At 37.6% G+C, this 17,714-nt stretch overlaps 1 protein-coding gene across 1 annotated transcript in view; it reads right to left on the bottom strand.

Moving 5' to 3' along the window:
• Window positions 1-17,714, bottom strand: part of ARHGAP18 (Rho GTPase activating protein 18) — a 195,174-nt gene that overhangs the window by 144,086 nt on the left and 33,374 nt on the right. The gene's annotated exons all lie outside the window — the stretch shown is intronic.

Raw genomic sequence — 17,714 nt, 5'->3', positions numbered from 1 at the left:
TCTCTCTCTCTCTCTCTCTCTCTCTCTCTCTCTCTCTCTCTCACACACACACACACACACACACACACACCCCCTATATGATTATATGGTTCTTGAAGTACTCTCTATATATGGTACTCTCGACATTTGGACATAGTCACTCGTTAGTATTTACTGACTGGATATGCTGAAGTACGCATGTTAAAGCCACTGATCTGACCAAGGACATGAGTAAAAGCCTCAAGAGTCCAGCTTCCCCATAGGTGGGGTGGACACATCAGCGTGAACCCTGAGAATGGCATAATAGAGAAATGCTGTCGATTTGGATCCCTGCTAGAATAGCTTCCAGGCTGATAAGATAAATGCTGGGAAGTTGGTGGTAAGAATGAGCTCTTCTACTGAGCCAGGGTTAATACAACCCTGTGTTACCTGTGAAGTAACATGAAATATGCACTGTGAAGCACGAAGGGCACACCATTGTTTTCACTTTCTCCTTCACTATGCTTTCACCTTTCCTCTCCTAAAGAAACTAGAATGGCTACCACACTAGAAATGGCTAAATTTCTCAATAGTCTCAACTGGTCTTTATCTTCCTGAGCTTCAGGAAACATGATAAAAATGCATGGAGAGAACACAGAGTCTGTAATTCCCCATAGCACAGCGTTAAACCACTACCAGCGTCACTAATCAACAACTATAATTAAGCCTAATTATAAATTACAAGTATCTAATTTTGGAAGACCTTTGCTTTATAAATCCTAGACATTAGAGACGTTATTAACTTAGCTACTTGAAATTATTCCAGGGCCAGAAACCCTTCATGCATCCTTGTCTCCTGTGTCTGGCCTAGAAACAGTCCTGTATTGGGACCCTTTCCTCAGGCTTACCAGGGTCAGAGGCAGCGACCATTTGGTATGAGCTGAGCATCTCGGAGAAGGTGACTGCATGCTACGACCCAAATTTCTCTTCTGTTTACACTAGCAACATCCCTTTGGGTTTCAGATTTTCTTATACTTGATCTTGATCCCCTGTGGTCTTGGTGTGATTTTCAGTCCCAGGAAATGTGGTAAATCCAAGCCCTATCACTTTAACAAAGACCTGACTGCGGGAGAACCTGGAGATGGGAAAGTATCAGAAAAGGAAGAAACAAGCCTGCTGCTGACTATACGCGAGTGCATAGCAGAGTACAGCGTATGTAAACCCCTTGTTTTCAGCTTTGAACCACCATCATTTATATTTTGGTTGGGTCTGAACATTTCCAACTAGAATGGAGACAAGTGAAGTATTGTCTTTGCCAGGTGTAAGCACTGGCCTAAGAAAGGAAGGAGGCATCAGTGCAGGAATTTGGGATACGGCAGCCCAGTCATGTCCTGCTGAGTGTTGTGATGTGTATGAAGGATTACGTGGCACATGGGGACCTCTGTTCTCCTTTCAGTCCCAACCTGAGAGGTCTGTGGCTTATCACTGCATGACGCGTGTGATGGATCACACTCCCACACTAGCAGGTTATGCAGACTGTTACCAGCTGATTCAAGGCACAGTGTCCCAAACTCCCTGGCCTCTTGGGGCGCCTGCGTGGCTTAGTCGGCTAAGCGTCGACGTCAGGTCCTGATCTCACAGTCCGTGAGTTTGAGCCCTGCATCGGGCTCTGTGCTGACAGCTCAGAGCTTGGAGCCTGCTTCGGATTTTGTGCCTCCCTCTCTCTCTGCCCCTCCCCCACTTATGCTCTCTCTTTCTTTCTCTCTGTCTCTCAAGGGTGAATAAACATTACAAACTTTTGGGAAAAAAAAGAAAAAAACACCTTCCTGACCTCTAGAGACACTGGATGGCCAAGACTGATGCAGGCAAAATGGAGGTGGGGGTGGGGGATGAGGGGGAACTCCTGCTCCTTGAAAGGCCTTTGTAAGTAAATGCAGACCATTCAAGAGAGAGCGGGCTGTGGGTAGCAGCTTTAGCAAAGTGAGTGTAGCTCTTTTGTCTGAAACACGGATGGTGGGCGTGGTGACTATTAGCCATTCCTAACAATCGCGGGATGCTGAACATATATTAAGCACAAGGTTAGAAGGATGGTCTTGTTGAGAGAAAGGTAGCATAGCAGGGACTTGATTGGGAAAAAAAAAAAAGCTAGTATTAGGGGTCCATCTTACTACTTAGAGTTAATTATACCTGAGAGCACAGCAGCAGCATGTACGAGGAGACTGTGATTTGATCATGACATCTCTTGTAAATTCAGCTATCACAGCACCTGCCATTCCCACTGCGCTGCCCATTGTCCCTAGAAGAGGGGTGGCCAACCTTCAACAGCCATGTTCTATACCATCCTCCTCCAGACAGAGAGAATGATTAATCCAAGGGTATCAGGGTTAAAAAGAACAGTGACCTCAGGGGATCTAGTATAATGAAGAGTTAGTTAGATAACATAGGTCCTCAGATCCCTCCCACCTTCACAGATTCTGTGACAAAATAAATCCTCTAAATAGTGTCATTTGTTATGTTTGCTTACTACGGGCCGTGACATACTGAGTGCTTTTCACATCATCTACTTTATTATTTTTTTTTTACTGCCGTACATGAGATTATCCCCACTTTATTATGGATTTAAAAAACCTAAGACTCAAAGAGTTTACAAAGGATTCTGTCTTCCTCATACCTTTTAAAGTCTTTTGAGTTAAAAAGTGTACTTGTTTAAAAATCACAAATCCACAGAGGTCAAACCAAACAAAATCACATCCAACTCGACTGAAAGTAAAATGAAATAGTATTTTTATAACCACTCTATTTCATCAACTGGTAGCTTTTTTACTCTGCTTTTTAAACTGCCAAATCAAGTGAACAGATTCATTATTTTAAACACAACGTTACATAAATCTCGATGATTCCTCTGACAAACCTCTAAAAAGATGTATGGCCATGATACTCTGGTACTGAAATCAAAGCAGCCTTAAGGAAACTAATCTGTATCTGGGTCTTAGTGTTAAAAATACCTTAGCCGGGGCACCTGGGTGGCTCAGTCAGTTAAGCATCTGGCGTTGGCTCGGGTCATGATCTAAAAGTTTGTGGGTTCGAGCCCCACATTGGGCTCTGTGCTGACAGCTCAGAGCCTGGAGCCTGCTTCAGATTCTGAGTCTCCCCCTACCTCGCTCCCCCTCCCATGCTCATCTCTGTTTCTGTCTCTCAATAATAAATAAAAATGTTAAAAATTTAAAAAAAATATTCCTTAGCCAGGGATGACCCTACTTCAGAGCTAAAGGTTTTTCATCCACCTATTGTTTCCATCAGGCAATAAAAATATGATAAGGCAATATTTTTACCAGTTACCAAAATGAGGTGGATGGTTAGCTTTAATTTGGTTGCCACCTGCTGGCTAAAAGACACAATCTTCCCTCTGCAGCCAAACCAGCCTGGTAACTGGACAAACGTAAACAAATTCTCCATCATTGGCAAAGCAAGTTTGGGTGACATCAGGATACCTTCTAAAGGGGAAGGGAACAAATATTTAGTGTGTTCACTGTGTGCAAAATGCTTTAGATATGTCATTACGTTTAATGAGCCCCCGACCATGTGGCTGATCTAAGTAGCAACACCACGATTTTAAGGAAGACAAGTGACTTCAGACTCCACAGCTCAGTCATCAGCTTTTCTTCCCATTTCTCCATGTTTCTTCTCTGCATTGGTACACCCAAGTCATCCCATACTATATACAAAATTCTGATGAATTGGGGCTTAAGAAACAGAGCTGCAACTCAATGCCTACAGTCACAAAGCCTTCATGATATTTCCCAAGTTGAGAAGAGACAAGCCAGATAAACACTTTATAAATTTGGCAGGGAGACCCACTGATGATCAGTCAAAGTAAGTCATCAATAAAACAATTCCAGGGAATCAGAAAAAAAATAATGAATTTTTAATTATAATTTCAATTAGTCCTTTAGTATACAAAATTGAAATAAGGAGAGTTAGGTATCTTTCTTTGGTCCATTTAGGAAACACTCACCTGCATATCCATCTCCTCATGGCCACCCGCACTGGATGCTATGTAGCACATATGCAACCTCGTTCCTAGCCTCGAGGAGCTCACTATCTAGTTGGCCAAACACCAACATAAAGAAAATTTCTGTATGCAGAGCCCCTTTCTCATCTACCATCACAAGGGTCTCTGAGAGGCATTATCTTTGAAAAAAACAATGGACAGTGTTTGAGCTCAGCATTCCAGGCACTGGTCTAACTTCACATATGTTAATCAACTTAATCTTCATATAATGGTCTGAGATAACTGGTATCTTTAACCTCCCTTCTACTGAGAAGAGAGAACACACTTTGCCTACAATCACACAGATCTCTTAAGTACCAGAACTGTGTTCAAACCCAGGCACTTTGATCCATAGTAATTAAGACTAGGCTACACAGCCTCTAAGGGAAGTATAATTGTCCAGGTTTCAAGAACAGGAACATCAAGTTCAGATGACTTGTCAGATGTTGCCCAGTTAAGCCACCAGAAGCTGTACCTGCTCTCCAACCATCAGTCTGGTTCTCGACTACTACTATCACATTCTTCTGAAAATAAGAGTGATGATAAAACAGAACATGAAGAATATTCATCCACATCACCTTAGGAAGTTCAAGGTCGGATTGGGGGAACAAAAGCTGTAAGCACTGATGACCTTGGAGTGGGCCTACTCCAAGTAAGGCTATTTTATTTGGAGGCTGTGAGTTACTTCCCATCAGGCTATGAACTCCTCTATCTTGGAAGCCCAGAAGGGCCTGGCCCAAAGTAACATCGTGGAGAGAAATGATTAACTAGACATGGCAGACCCTATGCTCTGAGGAAGCATGTGAACTCCCATTTACATGGCTTATCGTATTATAATGATCACCATCTTTTGGGGGCAAATGTAAAGGGCAGCTTTTTTTGGAGTCAGTTGGAAAAATGAGAATTACAATCTACTCCAAACACCACTCTGAAATTAATGCCTATGCAAAATCATTATTGTCAGGTGAAATCTTTCTTAGAAGTTTTGGGAGTTATAACCATTATTATTTAATAACCATTCCCACATTCATTTAATACTGCTATAATTAGAAGATACAATTGTAACTAGTATTTACCACCAATCAAGATATTGACACTGAAAACAGTGTGTATAATGAGATACACAGACAAATCTGGAAAGTAACCTGTACAGAATTAGAAAGCAAGTCATGACTAATGGTCACCAACAAGTAGACGTAAATGAATTTGATAATCATGCTATGTCCCCAAGCTAAATATGCTGTATTTAAGTCCTGTAACTACATCTCAAGAAAAATGTGTATCTAGAGATGATGCCTGGGCTGGTATAAAAATCCCACAATGCTATGAGAAAAAGGAAGTAGGCATGCTTGTCCTCAAAAGGAAAAAATATTCAGAAATAATAGCAAACACTTACTGAATGTGTACTACAGACCAGGCATTGTGCTCAATAGTTTATATGCATTATCTCATTTAATCCTTACAGCTACCATACGAGGTAATCCATTTTACAAAGAAACTGAGGATTAGAAATACTCATTCACGATCACAAACTGACAAATGGGGAAAGTAAAACCTCCCCGTAGGTCTGTCTTCCCTGAAAGCCTAACATCCCTTTCAGGTTGTTGTGGTGACTATAGTGTAAGAGACAGTGACCCAGTCACTCTGGTAGAGGATGTGGCTCAGGTGCCACTGTGGCCACCACCTGAGAATATGACTTTAGGTAAATTACCACCTCACTCCATGACTATTCTGTCATCTACAAGAGTTGGGATGGCTGCTAAAGTTTCTTGCACCTCAAACTCTGTAACTCCAGATAATCGAAAGTATACTGAACAGAGAATGAATTCTGTGTTGATCTAAAAGGGCAGAACTGTAATAAATGGGATGACACAAAGCCTGTCTAGAATATATGGACTTTTCTGGCACTGCTCCAGAATACAACAGGAGAATCTCAGAATTAGAGAATATGTAAATGGAAATATAGATCTCAAATTTACTCAATGTTGAATACGTCTACATTTTAGCAATAGTCTTCTATTTCCTAATAATGGTAAAATAGAACCAAAAGTAGACATTGAATTCAATGATTATAACATAAAACTCTAAAATTACCTTTTAATTGTGCACCTTTTGGCTATTATTTTTCCCCCAAAATTCAAGGCAGTATTTTTTTAAATTTTATTTTTAAGTAAGCTTTACACCTGAAGTGGGGCTTAAACTCACAACCTCAACATTAAGAGTTGTATGCTCCACGAACTGAGCCAGCCAGATGCCCCAAGGCAGTGTCTTTCAAAACTAAAAAATAAAAAAAGAAATTTCAGTGTCAAATTCTGAATCCCCTAAATGTTAAAATATTTCAGTAATTTGCAATAGTTTAGATATAATTTAGTAGTGCTAATGAAAAATGTTTTAAAACATTCATAATCAACAAAAACTTCATATTGATAGTATTTATTGACATAATTCTCAAAAGTTTTAAATGACAAATTTAATTATTTTCCTATCAAACTGAGGTTGTGGTCTAAAAAATTAAGAGACTGATAGAAAATCCATGTTATAGAGCCATTCTCTACTCTAAAAATTAAATTATCACTTCTATGGAGATGATTTGCAGTCTTGATTTCTATGCTCAATCTCTCCACTTAAACACGCCTGTCTTGAATTCTGCTACCTGCTGGACCTCTCTCATTGGGCATCTCTTCAATCACTGAACTTTATATATGTTCATGTTGTCAGTCTATGGGGAGTATGGAGAAGTATCCACTCAACGTGTTTGTGTTTTTTTTGAGTCAGTTACACACCCAATGTGGGGCTTGAACTCAGGACCCTGAGATCAAGAGTCACACGTTCTATGGACTGAACCAGCCAGGTGTCTCTCTCACACAAAGAACTTTTAAAAATGAATGCAATGAGCCATCCTGGGTCTACTGATCCAATGTAATCTGGAAGACTGATCGACTCTCAGGATGCCAGGATCCTGCTGGTGAAATGAGTGTATAGTCTTACTAAGTGAACATGCATAAAGAAAGGTCAAAAGGGTGAGGGAGGGGAGGCTTGGGCAAGGCAGGTAGAGCAGACAGATGCACGAAAATGGCAGGAAATTGCAGGAAATGGCACTACCTCTCCAAATGACATCCAGGGCCAAGAGCCTTACTAGCCAGATGTGGAAGCTCGCTAGACCTTGTTGAGGGAAACCTCTCAAGTCTAATACTTCTAGTACCTCTTGTTCTTACAAAATACATATTTTTTTAATGGCATGGCTTCTCATGTTGGTCTACTTAGAAGATACTGTGCTAATCCAACAAATTCTCAAGAATTCCCCATTTGTGGTAAATAGTGTATATGCCATATCTATGTCACTACTGGTCTCTAATAACATGTCAGTAACATGGTTTCCGACTAACCTCACTTTATAGAGTTATCAACTGGCCACATACAAATACTCTAGCCTCATAACAACGCAAATATTATACACATGAAAAATTTACAAACAAATATAGGGGTGCCTGGGGAGCTTGGTCAGTTAAGCACCCCACTTCAGCTTAGGTCATGATCTCGAAGTTGGTGGGTTTGAGCCCACATGCCAGTGTGGAGCCGGCTTGTGATTTCCTCTCTGTACCTCCCCTGCTCACACTTTCTCTCTCTCAAAAATAAATAAATAAGCTTTAAGAAAAAGAAATATATTCTTCTGGGATTTGTCACAAATGCAAAACTCAAGTGACCACTACCCCAGTTAAGAAACAGGACACACCCAGTCCCCAGAAACCTTGGGCCCTTTCTATGTCTCTTCTTTCCTTCACTACCCCCTGCTATGAACTTCTGTGATAATCAATTCTTTTTTTTTCTTTTTTTTTTTTTGAGAATTACCACCTAAGCATAACATCCTAAAACTATGATTCTGTTTTACCTCCTTTTTGAACTTTTTATGAGTATAAAGATACAGTATTTATTCTTTACTGCCTGGCTGTATTTAGAACTTACGCTCATAAGATTCATTCACATTTTTCTTTTTTAAATGCTTATTTATTTATTCTTGAGAGAGACAGAGAGAGTCAGTCCCACACAAGCTTTGCACTGTCAGCACAGAGCCCAACAGGGGCCAGACTCACAAACTGTGACCTGAGCCAAAATCAAGAGCCACTCAACTGACTGGGCCAGCCGGGCACCCTTCCCTCACAGTTTTCAAATAGCTATAGCTTATTCATTTTCATTGGTCTATAGTATTCCATTGCATGGATAGAACAAACTATATCCACTCTACTGTGAATAGAAATTAAGGCTGTTTCCAGTTTTTATTCATACAAATAATGTGCTATGGAAATAGCTGTATGTCTCTTGGTACACTTGTGAACACATTTCAGTTGAAGTATTTACCCAGGAGTAGAACAAAGTGATAGATATGCGTATCTTCCACATTAGCAGATCATGCCAAACAGTTGTCAATGGGGGCAGTATGTGAGAGTTCCTGCTGTTCACACCATTGCCAACATCTGGTGTTGCCTTTTGAATTTTAGTCAGTTTCCTCAGGGGAAAAGCTTTCTTAATCATAGACTTGAATTAGATCAAACATATAATTTTCTCCTTTTTTTCTGGTAATGTGGTAAGCTCTAATGATTGAATTTTTTATTTTATTTAAACAATTTTTAATGTTTATTTATTTTTGAGAGAGAGAGACAGGGTCTAAGTGGGGGAGGGACAGAGAGAGGGAGATACGGAATCCAAAGCCACTCCAGGCTCTGAGCTGTCAGCACAGAGCCTGACATGGGGCTTGAACCCATGAGCTGTGAGATCATGACCTGAGATGAAATTGGATGCTCAACCGACTGAGACACCCAGGTGCCCCCAAGGAAATCAAAGTTTTAATGGGAAACACCAGGTAAAGGAGAAACAGAAAATTACTAAGAGGAAAGCAAGGTTCCCAAATTAGGCAAAAAGCTCTCTATATCTGTTCTTTCACTTGCAAAATGAACCACTCCATCTAGCAAACTCTTATTTAGCTACCTCAGTGAAAGGAAGTATATCATGTGCATACACGATTTGAAAAGTCATAAAAGAACAGTAGTCCAGGCTTTATTTCTTCCCAGCCCCAACCCTCTCTGAGACGCAAACACTCTCAACCCTTCTGTTTCTTTTGTTACTATCTTCATATTCCCAAATGATAGCTAATACACTAATTTGTCAGTATGATTGAATTTTTAAATGTTAAACCAATGTTACCATTCTAGAATAAGCCCAACTTTGGTTTTACAAATTATCCTTTTCATATGTTACCCAATTTTGTGTGCTAGCATTTCACTAAGGACTTTTGTATCTAGTATCACAAGTAAGACAGCAATATATGTTGTGGTAGGCAGAAGAACGCCCTCCCATCAAAGATGTCCCAAGTCTAATGCTTGAAATCTATGAATATGCTACATTACACAGCAAAGAGAAATTAAGGTGGAATTAAACGTTGCTAATCAGCTGACCTTAAAAATAGGGAGTACATCCTCAATAGTCTAGACTGACCCACTGTAATTAGAAAGGTCCTTAAAAGTGAATGGAGGAGACAACACAGAAGGTAAGAATGACACAATAGGATAAGAATTCAACTGCTATTGTTGGCTCTAAAGATGGGGAAAAGGGGTCAAGAGCCAAGGAATATAGGTAGAGCTCTAGAAGCTAGAAAAGGCAAAGATTCTCCCTAGAACTTCCAAAAAGAAATGCAGCCCTACTAACACGATGATTTTTTTTTTTAATATTTTTATTTATTTCTAGGAGAGAGAGAGACAGTATGAGCAGGGGAGGGTCAGAGAGAGATGGAGATACAGACTCTGAAATAGGTTCCAGGCTCGGAGCTGGTAGTCAGCACAGAGCCCGATGCGGGGCCCGAACCCACGAACCGCGAGATCATGACCTAAGCGAAAGTCCGACGCTTAACCGACTAAGCCACCCAGGCGCCCCTAACACAATGATTTTTAGCCCAGTGAGAACAGTATGGACATACACACACACACACACACACACACACACACACACACACGTATATACATATATATATAGATACAGATATATCTATATATGTATATATCTAGATATAGATATATCTGTATCTATATATGTNCTATCTAGGCTCCACACCCAATATGGGGCTTGAGCTCATGACCCTGAGATCGAGTCACATGTTCTACTGATTGAACCAGCCTGATGCTCCCAGTATTGGATTTCTAACCTTAAAACTATAACATAATTCATGTTTTAAGCCAGTAAGTTTACTGTAATTTGTTACAGCTGCAGTAGAAAACTATTACATGAACTTAAGTGGAATTCTACAAGAAAAGCAAATAACTGATTATTATATTAGTTTTTTGTAATAACCTTCTCAGTGTTTGTTATCAAAGTTCTTCTGATCTCATAAAAAATGTTGAACATTCCTTTTTCTCTACTATCTCAAAGAGTTTGAAAAATACTCATTTTTCTTAAGTGTTTTATAAAATTCTCACTGAAGCTATCTGGGCCAAGGGTGTTCTTTGTGTGAAAGTTTTTGTTTTGTTTATTGAAGAAAGCTTTACCCTCATTGTGGGGCTCAAAGTTGCAACCCCAAAACCAAGAGTCACATGTTCTACCCAGTAAGCCAGCCAGGCATCCTTTGTGTGAAGTTTTAATCACAAGGTCAACCTAGTTAATAGTTATAGGAAGACTCCAATGTTCTATTTCTTCTTAGGTTGGTTTTCTTAGGTTATGCTTACCAGAAATTTATTTCAACTACATTTTGAAATATATTTATATCAACTGGTACATGATATCCCTTGATCGAATGTTCATGATATCCCCTTATCTAATGTCTTCAAGATGTATCGTTATGTCACGGTTTCTTTTCCTGATATTGGTTTTTGTGCCATCTTTTTTCTTAATCTTAGTATTGCAAAGAAGTTATGCATTTCATCTGTCCTTTCAAAAAATTGACTTTAGGATATGTGATTGTTCTTTATGTTATCTTTTGTGTAGTTAATTTATATTATTATTTTTATTTTTCTTCTATGTTTTTAGGCTAAATTTGCTAGTCTTTTTCTAGTTTCTCATATTACTTAGCTCACAGATTTTCAGAATTTCTTCTAACATATGCATATCAAGCTATACATTTCCTTATAAATAGGGCTGAAGTTTAACTGCAGCTCACAAATAATACATAGTATTTTTTATTATCATTCAGTGCAAAATATTATCTAATTTTAGATTAGATCTGAGAATTACTTAGTGTATTTATATCCAACCATAAGGGATTTTTCTAGTATTTTTGTCGTTATTATTGTTGATTTCCAGCTAATTTATACCGTGATGAGAGAACATATAGAGTAGGATTTTAGTCCTCTGAAATTTTAGGGAATTGTGCTTGACCCAGCATACATACAGTGAAAAAGTCTATATGCTGAAGTTGTTGGAATCCATATATTAAATCAGATTTGCTAGTCACACAGTTCAAATTTTCTACGTTTATTGTTTTTATGTGTATGTTTTGTTGTTGTTTTGCTTTTAATCTCATTGCTTATTCTAATAGTTACAGAGATGTTGAAATCCCCATTAGGGTTGTAGACTTGTGCATTTCTCATTATAGTTCTGTAAATTTTATGTGGCAGTTATTTCTTATTGCAAATTAATGAACTGACCTTCTGATCTTTACTTCAGCCTTCCATGAGTGTTATTCAGCTAGAGTGAATCAGGCTCTTAAATTGCCCAAATACCCACAGGAGTCTGTGGTTCTCAAACATTGTGCCCTGAATGCCATTGTCAGTCTAGTGGTATCTGTGGGCATTATCTCAGAATAATGTTTTTAAATGTATTAAATAAAGAGGATAACAAGTGAAATTCCTTTAGAATGCAGTTAACTAAATGTTAAAAAAATGAATTTGGGGGATATAGTTAAAGCAGTTCTAAGAGGAAAGGTTACAGCCATATAGACCTACCTTAAGAAGTTACATAAAATATAGCCTTATACCTAAAGGATCTAGGGAAACAAACAAAGCCCAAAGTTAGTAGTGGAAGGAAATAATAAAGATCAGAGAAGAAATAAAGGCTGAAATATAAATAGATAAAAGAAAGGCAATAAAACCAAGAGCTGGTTCTATGAAAAGATAAAATTCATAAACCTATAGCCAGACAGTAGAAAAATAAAGGACTATACGATACTACTACAAAAAATTATATGCTAACAAAATGGACAACATAGAGGAAACAGATAAATTCCTAGGAACATATAGCCTACCAAAACTAAAACAGGAAGAAATAAAAAACTTGAACAGACTAAATACCAGCAATGAAACTGAATCAGTAATCCAAAAACTGCCAACAAGTGAAGGTCCAGGACCAGGTGATTTCACAGGTAAATTCTACCAAATATTTAAAGAAGAGTTAGTACCTATTCTTCTCAAATTATTCCAAAACATAGAAGGGAAGGAAAACTTCCAAACTGATTCTATGAGGCCAGTATTACCCTATCAAAATCAGATAAAGACACTACAAAAAAGAATACTATAGGCCAATATCCCTGATGAAATAGATGCAGAAAGTCTCAACACAATATTAGCAAATTGAATTCAACAATATATTAAAAGGATCATTCACCATGATCAGGTGGAATTTATTCCAAGGATGCCAGGATCAACAAATCAATATCCACAAATAAATCAATGTGATGCATCGCATTAACAAATTGGAAGAACCAAAATATCATCTCAACAGATGCAGAAAACACACAAGACAAAATTCTAAATTCATTTATGTTTAAAAAAAAAAAAACAACTCAACACAGTACGTTTAGAGGAAACATACCTACACATAATAAAGGTCATATATGAAAAACCCATATGAACTAAATGAACCTGAAAGAAATGTTAAAAGGGACTCTTTGAGTTGGAAAACCATAAGCAAAAGTAAGAAAAGTAGAAAGAACAAAAGCAATAAAATTAAGTGTATAAAAATCAGTCAAGAGACTCACAAACACACACACACGTGGATGTAAAGTTTAACATTATATACCTAAAATATGGGGGAGGGAGGAGAGAGTAAAAATTAAATGCTATTAGAATGGCAAAACTTAAGTGACCATCAACTTCATATAGACTGCTACATGCATAAGATGTTACATATAAACCTAACAGGAACCACAATTCGAAAACCAGAAAACCAGTAATAAATACGCAAAAGAATAAAAAGAAATGAATCCATGTATATCACTCAAGAAAACCAGCAAACAGAAGAGAGCAAGATAAGAAAGTTACAGAAAACTAGTAGTAACAAAATGATATTAAGTACATACCTACCAATAACCACTTTGAATGTAAATAGACTAAAAACTCCCATCAAAGACAGAGGGTGATGGAATAGACAAAAAAGCAAGACTCCACCTATGTGTTGCCTATAAAAGACTCATTAAAGGAGTGCGTGGGTGGCTCAGTTGGTTAGGCATCTGGCTTCGGCTCAGGTCATGATCTCACAGTTCGTGGGTTTGAGCCCCGCATTGACAGCTAGCTCAGAGCCTGGAGCCTGTCTTTGGATCCTGTGTCTCCCTCTCTCTGACCCTCCCCTGCTCATGCTCACTGTCTGTCTGTCTCTCTCTTTCTCTCTCTCTAATAAATAAAACATTAAAAAAAGAGAGAGAGAGAGACTCATTTCAGACCTAAAGACACATGCAAATTTAAAGTAAAGACAGGGAAAAGCATTTATCATGCAAATTGCAGTGAAAAGAAAGCTTGGGTAGCAATACTTAAATCTGGTAAAAGGGACTTTAAAATGACTGTAAAAAGAGACAAAGAAGGACACATATTAAAGGAAATAATCCAACAAGAAGATACAACAATTGTAAATATTTATGCACACAATATGAATGCACCCAAATACATAAAGCTGCTAGTAACCAACGTAAAGGTATTCTATAGTAACACAATAATAGTAGGGGACCATAATGCCCCCATGTACATCAATGAATAGATCATCCACACAGAAAATCAACAAGGAAACAGTGGTTTGAATAACACATTGGACCAGATGGATCTAACATATATTTAAAACATTCCATCATAAAACAGCAGAATATACATTCTTTTCAAGTGCACATGAAACTTTTTCCAGAATTTGATCACGTTAGGCCACAAAATAAGTCTCAACAAATTCAAAGATTGAAGCATGCATCTTTTCCCACCACAATACTAAGAACAAGGAAAAATGTGGAAAAAGCACAAATGCATGGAGGTTAATTAACATTCTTCTAAACAACAAATGGGTCAACCAAAAAATCTACCAGGAAATCAAAAAATACATGGAGACAAATGAAAATAAAAACCCAATGGTCCAAAATCTTTGTGATGCAGCAAAAGCAGTTCTTAGAAGTTTATAGTAATATAGGCCTACTCAAGAAGCAAAAAAATCTCAAATAAACAACCTAACCTTACACCTCAAGAAGCTAGAAGAAAATGAATAAAACCTAGAGCCAGTAGAAGGAAAGAAATAATTAGAGCAGAAATAATCAAAATAGAAACTAAAAAAACAAAAACAGATCAAGTGAAACCAGGATTCACTGGTTTCTTTGAAAACATTAACAAAATGGATAAACCTTTACACAGAGTCATAAAGAGAGAGAGAGAGAGAGAGAGAGAGAGAGAAAGGACTAAAACAATACTAGAAATGAAAGAGGAGGCGAGGAGCCTGGGTAGCTCAGTTGGTTAAACATCAACCCTTGGTTTCAACTCAGGTCATGATCTTACAGTTTGTGGGATTAAGACTTGCACTGGGCTCTACAATGACAGCACAGGGCCTGCTTGGGATTCTCTTTCTCTGTCTTTGCCCCCACCCCATTCACGTTCTTCCTCTCAAAATAAACTTAAAAAAATTAGAGAATTTTCCATCAAAAAGGGGAGGAGGTGGAGAGGTAACAACATCACAGAAATACAAAAGATTATGAGAACACTATGAAAAATTATATGCCAAAAAATTGAACTAGAAAAAAATGGATAAATCCCCAGGAACAACCTCTGAAATAAACCAGGAAGAAACAGAAAATTTGAACAGATCAACTATCAAATTAAATCAGTAATCAAAAAACTCCCAACAAACAAAAGTCCAAGACCAGATGGTAAATTCCACCAAACATCTAAAACATTAGTACTTATTCTTCTCTAACTATTCCAAAACAATAGAAGAGGAAAGAAAGCTTCCAAATTCATTCTATGAGGCCAGCATTACCCTGATGCCAAAATTAGATAAAGACACTACAAAAAGATAACTACAGGTCAGTATCATGAACCTATGCAAAAGTCCTCAGCACAATATTAGCAAACCAAATCCAACAATATATTTTTAAAAATCATTAACCACAATCAAATGGGGTTTATTCCTGGGATATAAGCGTGGTTCAATATTTGCAAATCAATGTGATATATCACATCAACAGGAGAAAGGATAAAAACCATATGATCATTTCAATAGATGCAGAAAAAGCATTTGAAAAGGCACGACATCCATTCATGATAAAAACCCTCAACCAATGAGATTTAGAAGAAACATACCTCAACGTAATAAAGGCCACATATGGATGGGTAACCTGGGTGGCTCAGTTGGTTGAGCGTCTAACACTTGGTTTTGGCTCAAGTCATGATCTCATGATTCATGATATTGAGTCCCACACTGTGCTCCATGCTGTCAACACCCCCTACCTGGGATTCTCTCTCTCCCTTTCTGCCCCTCATCTGCTCACTCATGCTCTCTCTCTCTCAAAATAAGTAAATAAACTTATATAGAAAAATTACCAGCTCTCATCATACCCAATGGTGAAAAACAGAGCTTTTCCTCTAAGATCAGGAACAAGATGAGGCTGTCCACTCTCACCACTTTTAACATAATACTGGATGCCTTAGCCACAGCAATCAGACAAGAAAAAGAAATAAAAGGCATCCAAATTGGTAAAGAAAAAGTTAAACTTTTACTATTTGCAGATGACATGGTACTACATACAGAAAACAGTAAAGACCACCAAAAAAAACTACTAGAACCGATAAGGGAGTTCAGTAATATTGCGGGATATAAAATCAATATACAGATATCTGCTGCATTCCTATACACTACTAATGAAGCAATAGAGAGGAATATTAAAAAAAATACAATCTCAAATGCACCAAAAATACCTAGGAATAAACTTAACCAAGGAGATAAGAGATCTGTACTCTGAAAACTATAAAACACGGATGAAAGAAATTGAAGAGGACATAAATGGAAAGATAATCCATGCTCATAGATTGCAAGAACAAATATTGTTAAAATGTTCACATTATCCAATGCATTCTATAGATTTAATTCAATCTCTATCAAAATGCCAACTGCATTTTTCATTTGCACAGAAATTGAACATATTAACATAAATTTTGTATGGAAACACAAAAGACCCTGAATTGCAAAAGCAATCTTAAAAAAAGAGCAAAACTGGAGGTATCACAAACCCAGATTTCAAGATATACTACAAAGCTATAGTAATCAAAACAGTATGCTACTGGAATAAAAATAAGCACTTAGATCAATAGAACAGAATACAGAGCCCAGAAATAAATCCATGCTTATATGGTCAATTAATCTTTGACAGTAGAAGCAAGAATATGCAGTGGGAATGGGGCATCTCTGGGTGGCTCAGTCAGTTAAGCATCTGACTTCAGCTCAGTTCATGATTTTGAAGTTTGTGGGTTTGAGCCCTGCATCAGGCTCTGTGTTGACAGCTCTCCCTCACTCTCTGCTCCTCCCCCACTCACACTCTTTCTCTCAAAAATAAATAAGCATTAAATTTTTTAATAAAAAAAGAATATGTAATGGGAACAAGAGTGTCCTCAACAAATGCTGTTCGGAAAACCAAACAGCAAAAGAATAAAACTGGACCACTTTCTTACACCAAACACAAAAAGAAATTCAAAATGGAATAGAATTCTAAATGTGAGACCTGAAACCATTAAAAATCCTAGAAGAGAGCAAAAGTAGTAATATCTCTGACATCGGCCATATCACCTTTTTTCTAGAAATGTCTCCTGAGGCAAGGGAAACAAAACCAAAAATAAACTACTGAAATTGCGTCAAAATTAAAACCTTCTGCACACAAAGGAAATAAATTTTTTTAAAAAAAAGCACAAGACAAGACGACCTACTGAACAGGAAAAGAGATTTAAATGACCTGTTTGATAAAGGGTTAATATCCACAATTTATAAAGACTTTATGCAACTCATCACCAAAACAAATAAACAAACAAAAACAAATAATCCAATTAAAAATGGGCAGAAGACATGAACAGACATTTCTCCAAAGACAGACACATGAAAAGATGTTCAGCATCATTCATCATCAGGGTAATGTAAATCAAAACCTCAATGAGATATCACTCACACCTATCAGAATGGCTAAAATAAAAAACACAAGAAATAACTGTTGGCAAGAATGTGGAGTAAAAGGATCCCTCATGGTCTGTTGGTGGGAATGCAAAATGGCACCGCCACTGTGGAAAAGTATAAATTAAAAATAGAGTTATCATATGATCCAGTAATTTCACTACTGGCTATTTACCTAAAGATTATGAAAGCACTAATTCAAAAAAATATGTGCACCACTATGTTTACTGTAGCATTATTTACAATAGCCAAAATATGAAAGCAACCCAAATATCCATTGATAGATGAATAAAGAAGATATGCGCGCGCACACACACACACAGGAATA

The sequence above is a fragment of the Crocuta crocuta genome, unplaced genomic scaffold, assembly GCF_008692635.1.
Source record: "Crocuta crocuta isolate KB4526 unplaced genomic scaffold, BGI_CrCroc_1.0 scaffold25, whole genome shotgun sequence".
Classification (NCBI taxonomy): Eukaryota; Metazoa; Chordata; class Mammalia; order Carnivora; family Hyaenidae; genus Crocuta; species Crocuta crocuta.
This window is presented reverse-complemented; position numbering and strand designations above follow the sequence as displayed.